Source organism: Cryptomeria japonica, chromosome 1, assembly GCF_030272615.1.
Source record: "Cryptomeria japonica chromosome 1, Sugi_1.0, whole genome shotgun sequence".
Taxonomy (NCBI): domain Eukaryota; kingdom Viridiplantae; phylum Streptophyta; class Pinopsida; order Cupressales; family Cupressaceae; genus Cryptomeria; species Cryptomeria japonica.
Window position 1 is genome coordinate 48,192,569 of NC_081405.1, and position 11,176 is coordinate 48,203,744.

Genomic DNA, 11,176 nt, shown 5'->3' on the forward strand with positions numbered 1-11,176 from the left:
GAGTGTAATATGCCTTCGGCGTAATAAAATATTATCTTTTACTTTTCATGTATTTAAGTTTCACAAACATGGCAAATTTAATGTTTCTAGTTTTTATTAACACATATTTGTACATCCATTATGTGAGTATAATGCGCCTTCTATGTAATAAAAATTGAATCCAAACAGCTCGAAAACTATAGAGGCACATTATGCACATTTAATTAACCTATAAAAAAGATTTCATTAGTCCGAAAAAGAAGAGAAAAAATTCAAGCAAAAACATAACCAACAAAAATCAATTTTATTATAAATAAAAATGTTATCCAATTTACTAATTTTCTTCCTATGTGCATATTGATCCTAAATTATTGGCTTATCAGGACACTTAAAATGAATCCGCCTCTAAAGAGATTGCGCTTATATAATCTTAAGGTATAAATTGTGTTGAATGTCTCATTTGTTAGTATACCTACCAGTAAAGGCCAATAATAGCTTTACGTCAGAATGGTTAAACTAATAGGCAGTCAAAACAATGTTTTACAACCAATTAAAACCTTTACATAGATGCCGCGGGAGAAAAGAAGTATTTTAAAATCAATATATTAAGCATCTCGATGAAGCAAAGGATTCCAGAAACGTCATAGAAATTTGTAGCAAATTATTTGAAAATTAATACGTTAAGCATGTAGAAAAAGCAAGGATTCCAAAAATATATATAAACTTGTAGATATCAAATAAACTAAAGCTTCTACTTATTTCTAGGCAAAGGTAAGGAGATAAATAGATAATAATGAAGTTTAGAATAGACATATCTTACCTTAGTGCATTTTAATTATGGATACCTAATAACAATAGATGTTACTAGTTAGAACCATAAAATTAAAAACCTATTAAAAATATTGTAGCCTTTCATCACAACTTGCAGTGTTTCTGATAACTTGCACATCATATACAGCCTTAAGAAGAAGATAATGTATTAACTAAAGCTCAAAATAGTAAAGTTTACACAAAAGCATCATGAATAAAAAATTTGAGATTATTTCCATGGGTGAACTCACAATGTTGGTTCCCACTTTTTCGTACATCCTGATTTTTGTTGAAATCATACATTTTTTTAAAAATATAATGATTTAAGATTTAAGAGGTTCCATTTGAAGTAATTGATTGAAGAGAGATATCTCAAAGGATCTTAGATCAAAATTTCTTGGATAGAACCTCTCTACTTCTAAATTATACTTGCAATGGAGTCTCATTTGCATCTATCAAATAATGATAAAAAATCAATTTTACATTAGCCTTTGGGGGATCAAATGAATTTATTTAGAAGTTTTATTTTTTTAAGTATTTATCCCTTATTATAAGCTTTTCAAATAGTATAATTTTAATATATTTAATTTCATTAATATATTTTTATTTTATTTCTTATGAATGTAGGATTTTCACCGAACATGAACTTATTTGTTCAATGCTTATGAAAAAAAGTAAACGTCGCCCAAAAAAATCTGAAAAATATTTACACACTAGGTATTGAAGTCCTCTTTCCAACGAAAAAACACTGATTTTTGTTACATATACAACAAGTTATGTAATATCAAATGAACATATGTCAAAATTATAGTTAACTCGACTTCAAATCTTAATAAAATATGAAATATTGAAGATAATGTTACAAGACTAATTGCAAACACTAGATATGGACGTTACAAAACCAAATTCGAAAGAATCGCATTCATATATATTATAGAAAAAAAGTTATGGTATACAGAGTGAGTATCACTCTTAAAAAATGTTGGTTTTTGAAAAAAACTAGTTTTCAAGGGAGATAGATGGAAGCAAACTGATTCCAAAAATTATCAAAAAATATATTTTTAGAATATACATGCAAAATGACACAAATCACTAGTTCATGTCATTTACAAATTCCTTACGGTTTAGAAGTAATAGGTGTTTGAATCTAAAGTTTTTTTTTCTGAAAATGAATATTGCAGTGTCAAAGTTGGCAAAAAAGTGTAACCCACTATTGTGGGTTCACCCCAGAGGTATTCACTTCCAAACATATATCCAAATACTACCATCATGTTCAATCAACTCTACCAAGAATATTAAAGATCATTATCAACATCAAATAGATTGAACTCGACATCATGAATATTAAGATGAGTTAGAACCATTACCTTAAAAACCTGTTAAAAATACTGTAGCCTTTCATCACAACTTGCAGTGTTTCTGATAACATGCACATCATATATAGCCTTAAGCAGAAGATAATGTATTAACTGAAGCTCAAAATAGTGGAGTTTACACAAAATCATCATGAATAAAAACTTTGAGATTATTTCCAGAGGTATTCATTTCCAAACATATATCCAGATACTACCATCATGTTCAATCAACTCTACCAAGAATATTAAGCAGCGTTATCAACATCAAATAGATTGAACTCGACATCATGAATATTAAGATGATATTATCAGGTGAAATGCCCCAAGTTTATCAATCAAAAATATAAAGCCATCTAAATTATTGCAACAAAAATCTGATCCCATTTGACTATCGTGAACAGTCTTAAAATGTATATAAATTTTTTACAGTTGAACGCTCTTAAAATGTATATAAAATTTTTACAATTGCAAATTTTGTGAATCATTTCTAGCACAGAATTCCCACGATAACAAATCCAAATTAATGATCACAGCCACCAACTATGTGGGTGTGACAGAAGTGGAGAATGTAGTCGTGCATAAAGTAAATCATAATCTATAGTTTGATCCGATAACCTTAATGGAATGACAATAGAACTTTCAAGCACTGCCTTCAACCATCTCATGTTCTACAACATTTTCTGTAACTAGATAGTAGTTATAATGAAGTTCACCCACATCATCTCCAAATAATTTCTTCCAACCTTGAGGGCCCACATAGTAAACTGATAGCAAAATATTGATTTCAATGAGATCGCAAAGAAAAAGTAATTTTTATCAGTTAACTAGAATCAATTTGCTTCAATGAATGATATGCTTCATACCACTTGCTACACCCCCACTGGCCCCATCACAAAATTTTGCATGGCATATAGCTCGATGACCAAGTTCACTAGCTTCTTCCACAGGCATATCCCAACAGTAACTAAACCAGTAACCATGAGACAGCTTCCATTAGTACATAGAAAATAACAATGAAGAATAAAAAAATCTAAATAAATGGTTGGCCAGACATACCCACTATCTAGAATACCATAGGCATAGGTTGAACCAGATCCAACATAGAAAAGTGTTCCCTTAAGTCATCCTCCTTCATTATCTACATAATATAGACTAGGGCCCTGTAAATGTAAATAGAAAGTGGCAAAATGATTCTCTACAAATATTCATACTAGATAGGATTTCCATTAATAACATGATCAAAAATTTATTACTGTTTCATCCCACCCAGCAATCATTGTGCCTATCGATAGACTCGTTCCTCGATATGAATACAGAATACTGGCCAACAATTTTGAAGCACCTGTGACCGATATCCTTCATTTATTTGTCAGCTCATGCAATCGATACTATTACACTAATGACAAATCAAATATCAATTCAAGATAATAATACCTAAGGTTGTATAAAGATACTTGGCACAAAAGAAAGGCATGCATAATCATCAGAACATATGAACATAAGAGACTGAGCTAGTAAAAAAATTTAATAGAAGAAGTCAAACTAGAATCTATCAGTATTTTTCTTAAGTAGTATATGCATGACAAACATCCAAGCAAAAAATGACAATTATTGTTCAAACAATAAGATTCAAGAAAGGAAGCACATGTTGCATGTCACTTTATTCTAAGTTGCTGAGTATGAATTAGGTACAAGTACATGAATGCAACATGTCAGTATGTCAGTACGGAAAAAAAAATTGTGGTTGGGTACTTAGATGCAAAGTGTCCAATCTTGCCACATTTGAAACATTTGAAAGGCAGCTTACCTTTGTACTTTCATGAACCTTTCTTGAGTTTCCTACAAAGTTTGCTACAACAGCATCAGAATCATTTTCATCCTCATGTGTAGCTTGTTCTTTTCCTTTCTATGTGTGTTGAAGCCAGCCTCTCTTTGATGATTCTCCACCTATTGTTCTCATCTCATAAGCTCACAGAGAGCCAAATAGTTCATCCATGGACAAGGTTTTTTAGATCTTTAGCTTCTTCAATAGCGAAGACTTTTGTATCATACCTCGTGGTTAATGATCTCAAAACCTTCTTGACAATAACTTCATCTAAAACATCCTCTCCAAGTCCTCTTATAGCACTTACATTTTCATCCACTCTCTGCAGATAGTCAGCTATCTTCTCCCCATCCTTCATTTTCAGGTTTTCAAATTGAGCTCTTAGATTTTGTAGTTTGGCTTCTTTCACTTTACGATCTCCTTCATATATACTTTGTAGTTTGTACTATGTTACTTTTGTTGATGTGCAGTGCATGACTTTCACGAACTTTGTATCAGACAAGCCACTCAAGATTGCATTCTTATCTTTTGCATTGTTCCCACATTCCCTTTTTGCATCAGGATCAGTAGAAGGAACTTGAGGAACAGTATAACCATTCTTCACTGACATCCAGACATCAAAACAAGTAAGTCTCAATTCTTCTATTTCAAAAGGAATAGTTAGTGCCATCAAACATAGGGGATTTAGAGGAGGATTCATTACTAGCCATTGTGTTCATAAGATGGGATCTACCCAAGCTAGTGGAAGCTTTACAATAAGGGAACCTAGGGCTCTGATACCAATTGAAGAACACAAATGGACACTGAGAGGGGGGTGAATCAGTGTATTTTAAAAATTTAACTGTGTGTGCTAATACTGAGACTACAAATTAATTAAGAACACACACACACACACACAAATCAAACCACAACACTAGATTTACAAGAAAAACCCAATGTGGGAAAAACCTCGGTGAGAATAGTTGTTGGAGTCTACTGCTCCAATCCAGCCTCACAGTGCATAACAGTTTACAATGTTTAGGGCACCAACCCAAGGAGCACCAACCCCTAATTTTATGAGCACCTACCCTGCTCTAATCACCCACTCAGAGATTTACAGTAATTATCAAAGTTTACAATGCAGTGATTAAACCTTGTTACAAATGAGTTTTGTAACACTTACAAATTTCTCATATCTTGAGAATAGATTTCTCTGCCTCGTGAGGTTCCTTCTTTGTTTCTTCTTCTTCCTCTTTTTCTTACTCTCACTATTTTTGTGGATGTCTCAATCTCCTCTCAGTGGCAAAATGCTCTATCTACACAATCGACTAGTTGAGAATTTTTTAATTTAATTTTATCTCATTCTCGACAACCTACTTCTGTCAACTCAAATTTACTACCCTGCACAATTAGCTCTGCATAGAAGAATGGTTTTCCCTCCAAATTTGCAATTTAGAATTAATTAATCTGTCTCTCTAAGATTCGATCTGTAACAAATTAGATTTTCTTTCGTGGATCAACCATCTGCAATAAATGCCCCTTCTCTGATTTACTAAATATTCTTTGTACTGGGTTGCTATATTTAGTATACTCAATCTGTCTAACAAATTTGACTCTGCCTCTGTCGATTTCCTGGAGCCTTTCAACCATTTGCAACTTGGTTGTCATTAATGCATTCTCCATCCATTATCGACCTACCCTGAAAATATCAATAACTACCGCACTTAGATCCTTTATCACCGACTTCTGTGTATCAGATATTCTCATCGACAAGCCAGGGAGCCACATGTCTCCATTTTCTTTGTGCAGATCATTCAGTCAAGGTCGATTAGCCTCCATTTAAAAACTTTGTGCCTATTGGCATGCACAGATATAGTCAAAAGTCTTCTTAATTGACATCCAAGTCACTTGGTCAGCCATGGTCAATCACCACGTGGACTATCAATCCAATCAGGCTACCTCATTCTTTCCTTTCATTATCTCACATCATTATTTACGAGCCTTCTTTACCCATGTGGGCTGGTGAGATGCACAATTATTTAATTTCTCTCTACCCTACAAGAGTTCTAACTTATGATCTTTGACATCGCGAGATACCGAGGGACTTGTCTCATTTCTCCTTTTGTTATCTCGCACAACATTCAGCTTGACCTCTTAACTCATTTGGGATAAGAGACTTTGTTGTTTTCTTTGTCTTCATTTACCCCGCAAGGTCCTCCTTTCATCTCTCTGCATGCCACAAGATAGCGAGAACCTTCTCGCACTTCACTATCTTATCCCGCAAGACCATCATCTCATTCTTCTTAGCATTGCGAGCTAGTGAGATACATATCTTGTGTCTCCTTGTTTTACCCTGCACGACCATCGCATCTCACACTTTGACAACGCAGGATAGCCGGAAGCTCAATTCCTATCTTTTTCCTTTTAACCCCGCATGGTCACTTTTCATACGTCCATCATGTCGTGGGATGGCAGGAAGCATCTCTTCCTTCTCCTTGTGTTACCCCGCATGACCATTGCTTTTCACATTTTGATGTCGTGGGATAGCGAGTTGCGACCTCTTACCTTTATATTTGTTATCCCACACGGTTATGTCACCCTAGCCTTCTACAGTGTGGGATAGCGGGATTCTGGCTTCATTATCCTACAAGGTCATTTGGATACCTTCCAACTTGTCGCAGGGTAGCGGGATGCTAGCACAAACACAATGGCTCTCACACGAACACAACACAGCTTGAGCAAACCACTAAGCTGCCAACACACATGTACATATGCCAACACCTTAACAAATGGTGACCACTCAAATCTAACTCATCCTTTCCAGCTAAGCACGATACTCTAATAAGTGATAGAGGTCATCGAGTCAAATCGCCATCCTAGTCAAACTATCATGAATCAAAGAATTTTAAACTGTAGTCCTCTTGAATCAAACACGATGGATCCAACACAATGTGAGGCATATCTAAATCTGCTCCAGCACTTATATGCACTTTGCAACCCACATTCGTCTGCAACCTACAACATTTGTTTAGTTGTGTACCTACAACATTTGTTTAGTTGTGTAGCATAACCTATGTGTTATGCACATTACCTATTTTTGTGTTATGCACACCTGCTACCTGCTTCTTTGCAACCTATTGACATCCCTGCAACTCTTATTGACATCAATGATAATAATTCCAACAAAATCGATGTTGGTGGGTGAATGTAGAGGCGTTACGATTCCTTCCAAGTGCAGACATAATGCTCAAACAGCCACCTACAGACTGTCAAATTCGTGGGATGCTAGTGTGTCACATAGATGTATTTGCACCATGCTAGTGTCCTGAGAATGACAAGTTGACAAAGTTGGTAAGATTCCAGTCTTGAGCTGACGAAGTGATCTAGGTGGGCAAAAAGATAAAAGAAACGGTACACAATCTCCGATGATGTGGAGAAAGGCACCATTTGTTGCGCTAAATTGTACAAGGTATGATTTTTGATATTGCAACAAGTACATTAATTTCCCCCAGCCATATAATCATATGAATTCTAGTTGACATAGATATATTTTGGATTAAGACAAAAATAGGTTTTGAAGGGACCTGAAACCCTTTACAAAAGAAGATTCGTTTAGACTTAACAAGACATTAAGCCCAAACCGATCACAACAACAAAACATCCCCATAGAAGACAAATACAATGTAATACCGATTGGGCAGAGACAAAGCAAATCAGGGAAAGAGTTCCCAAAAACAAAGACATGGGTTTTAACAGAAGGCTCCCACAAGCTAAACCAAAACTAGAGAAAGACCAAAAAATCCAGCCAAGGCTCCCCCAACCAAAAACCATCAAGATTTACACTTAGCACTACTCTTGTGAGAACGAGGAGTCATATCAAAAGAGGTTTTTGAAGGCTTGTTTTCTTTCCCTTAATAGTCACCCAACCCTCCTCCACCTGAGCTACCTTGTCAGGCCAAGCTAGCGAAAGTCCACCATCAAGCGAAGAAGGAGAACTAGTAGAAAGAGTAAACACCCTATCAAAGGAATCAAAAGCTTACCTCCCAACATCAGAAGATTATCCAAGATTGATAGAAGGAACGCTATCACAAGACAAAGCAACCTAGGGCACAATCCCACTCACTTTTGGGGAAGCGCCATGTACAACCTTCTCTGCATAAACATTCCCTCCCTTTGAAATATACAAAGATGTCGCGTCAACATTCACCGAAGGGGATGTCGCAACACCTTGTGAATCTGAAAAAACCACTTGAGAAAAACTCCTAGGTTGCTTAGATTTTTTCTCAACTGTATAGTGTTGTTCAAAATTCCCTTTCCACCATGAAGCTGCCATAGTCTTTTTCTCTAATCCGCATTGTGAAACCACATGACTTGTTTTAAAACATCTTCTACACCAAAAAGGTAACCCCTCATAGTCCAAAGATTGAACCAAGCAACTCTTAAAAGATTTAAGCACAATCTCATCCAGTAGCCCTTTTGAGACATCCATATCAACCAGAATATGGGCAAAAGTTGAGTGAAGAATATCAGAAGATTCGTTATCCACCATGAAAAAATCATCAAGGGCATTGTGAGATTTTGCCAAGATCAAGGGCACACTGAAAACTATAAAAGAGAGACAAAAGAATGACAAGAACAAACTGTATTCTCATCAATATGCAAATGATCAACTAGATTAACCAATACAATGAATATGAACCTTCTTATATAAGCAAGGCCATATGGATGTACGAGCACATAATCATGACATGTGGCTCAATGAGAAACAAGGGTAGGTAAGAAATACTAGGGGTAGGTAGGAGAAATAATATAATATTACACAAGAGGTGGATGACCCACCAAATGTGGAGTGTAATAGAAAAATAAGACTACAAAAGGTGGAATTTATCCTACAAGCTATATCCCTATGTACACACTTCCCTAGGTGTCTCAAATCCAAACTACGAAGAGATGCATTATCCTAAGTTAGCTTAAGTAAAGTGTAATAATATCCATAATGAATATTTATTTACACCAACACCCCCCGTTAAGTGCAACTTAGGGGAATGAAGACTCAAGTCAACAATGCAAGATGGGTCCCAGCTACTAGGCCATGACAGGTACCCATGTACAATATGCAAATGCAAGCAAAACTATGCAATGCAATCTCTCACAAATGGAGAAAGGGAGAAAACCCAATGGGAAAAAACTGCCCCCCAAAAGAGAGATGAATGTACAAAAGACTCTCAAAGAAGGACAAAACCTCAAAGAGGAAAAAGTCCCCCCCATAAGAGAGGAAGAAGAAGTCAGTTGACCCCACTAATGAGACATCCTGCACCCCCAAGAGAGCTTGCAACTGCTGGAACTTACTCTCGATGAAAGGTTTGGTGAATATGTCTACAACCTGCTCCGTTGTAGGACAATACTTCAAATCAATAACCTGCTCCGTTGTAGGACAATACTTCAAATCAATAACCTACTCCTGAATCATCTCTCAGATATAGTGTATATGGATCTCGATGTGTTTGGTCCACTGGTACCTGACTGGGTTCTTCAATATTGCAATAGCACTCTGATTGTCACAATGTAGAACTGTCGGTCGTGGAGTGGTGAACCCAAAATCTGTGAGAATCTATTGAAGCCAAATGGTCTCAGTCGCTGCGTTAACAGCTCCTCGATACTCAGCCTCAGTTGAAGAGAGATAAATGTCATGTTGCTTCTTGCTTTGCCAACAAATGGGGCCCGAACCAAGGTGAAAATTGTAACCTGAAGTAGACTTAAGATCATCAAGATCACCAGCCCAACCGAAGTCTGTGTAACCAACCAAGCGAAGTCTTGTTCCTGCTGCATAGTGAATCCCATAGTGATGTGTACCCTGGATGTAATGAAGGATGTGTTTGGCGGCTTTCCAATGAAGCTCATGTGGTTCCTGTATGAAGCGGGAAACCATGCCAACTACAAATGAAATATTAGGGCATGTGTGAGTCAAGTAGATGAGACTACCCACAAGCTGACGATACAATGTGGCATCAACTGGTGGAGAAGAACACTGAGCCTCAAGCTTGACTCCTAAAAGAAAGGGAGTCGATGCAGGCTTACAATCAGCCATATGAAAGCATGCAAGTAGACCAAGAGCATACTTGGGCTGCGATAGTGTAATCCCAGAAGGTGACTATGAAATCTCTATCCCAAGAAAGTAGTGCAAAAGACCCAAGTCAGTCATAGCAAATCTGTCATGCAAAGCAAATTTGACCCTGCTAATGATGGATGCAGTGCTCCCTGTAATGATCAAATCGTCAACATAGAGCACAAGTATCAAGTGAGATCATCCTATCGCAAAATGTAGACATTCGGATCGGAATGACACCTAGTGAACCCTGCTAAGAAAAGAAAGGAATCCATCTTGGTGTGCCAAGCCCTAGGGACCTGCTTGAGGCCATAGAGATATTTCCTTAGTCTGCAAACCAAGGAAGTATCCTGGATGAAACCATGTGGTTGCTCCATATAAATCTCCTCATCAAGATCCCCATGAAGAAAATCACTCTTCACATCCATCTAATGTACAGCCCAACCATGAGCTACAGCAATAGAAAGTGTCAAGCGAATGGAGTTCATCTTGGCTATGGGCGCAAAGGTCTTAGTACAGTCAACACCTGGAACCTGAGAGAAACCTTTCGCAACAAGTTGAGCCTTATACTTATCCACACTACCATCCGCTGCAAACTTGGTTCGATAGATCCACTTACATCGAACCATCTTTCTCCCCTTAGGGAGATGGACTAAATCCCATGTGTTGTTCCTCATCAAGGAACTATACTCTTCCTCCATAGCTTGGTCCCACTCAAGAACCCTTGATGCTTCCCGAAATGTCTGTGGATCAGAAGCAGTAGAAAGGAATGCATGTGGAAGGTCCTAATGTTTTGATCGAGTCCTCCATGTATCTGAAGTATCCCCAACAAGAGAACCCACTAACTCAAGTGTCTGTCGAGCCCAATGAGGTCTAGGTGGGGGTGGAGAACTAGGCTCCTCAACTGCAAGTGGACCCTGCGGAGGTGTAACCCTGTGAGTCGGAGTTGAAGGAGTCTCATCATCTGAATCACTAGCATCACTATCCATAATGGAGGAAGGTGGAGGAGGTAGATAGGCTAAGCTAGGAGAGCTTTCCTCAAAGTGAACACTCCTCTCAATGAACACCTCATGTGTCTTAGGATCCATCAATCTATATTCCTTAACACCCTCAAGATATCCA

At 37.2% G+C, this 11,176-nt stretch overlaps 1 pseudogene; it reads right to left on the reverse strand.

Moving 5' to 3' along the window:
- Positions 1-2,711: 2,711 nt before the first annotated feature.
- On the reverse strand, positions 2,712-8,281 carry LOC131060279 (proteasome subunit beta type-5-B-like; annotated as a pseudogene).
- Positions 8,282-11,176: the final 2,895 nt, after the last annotated feature.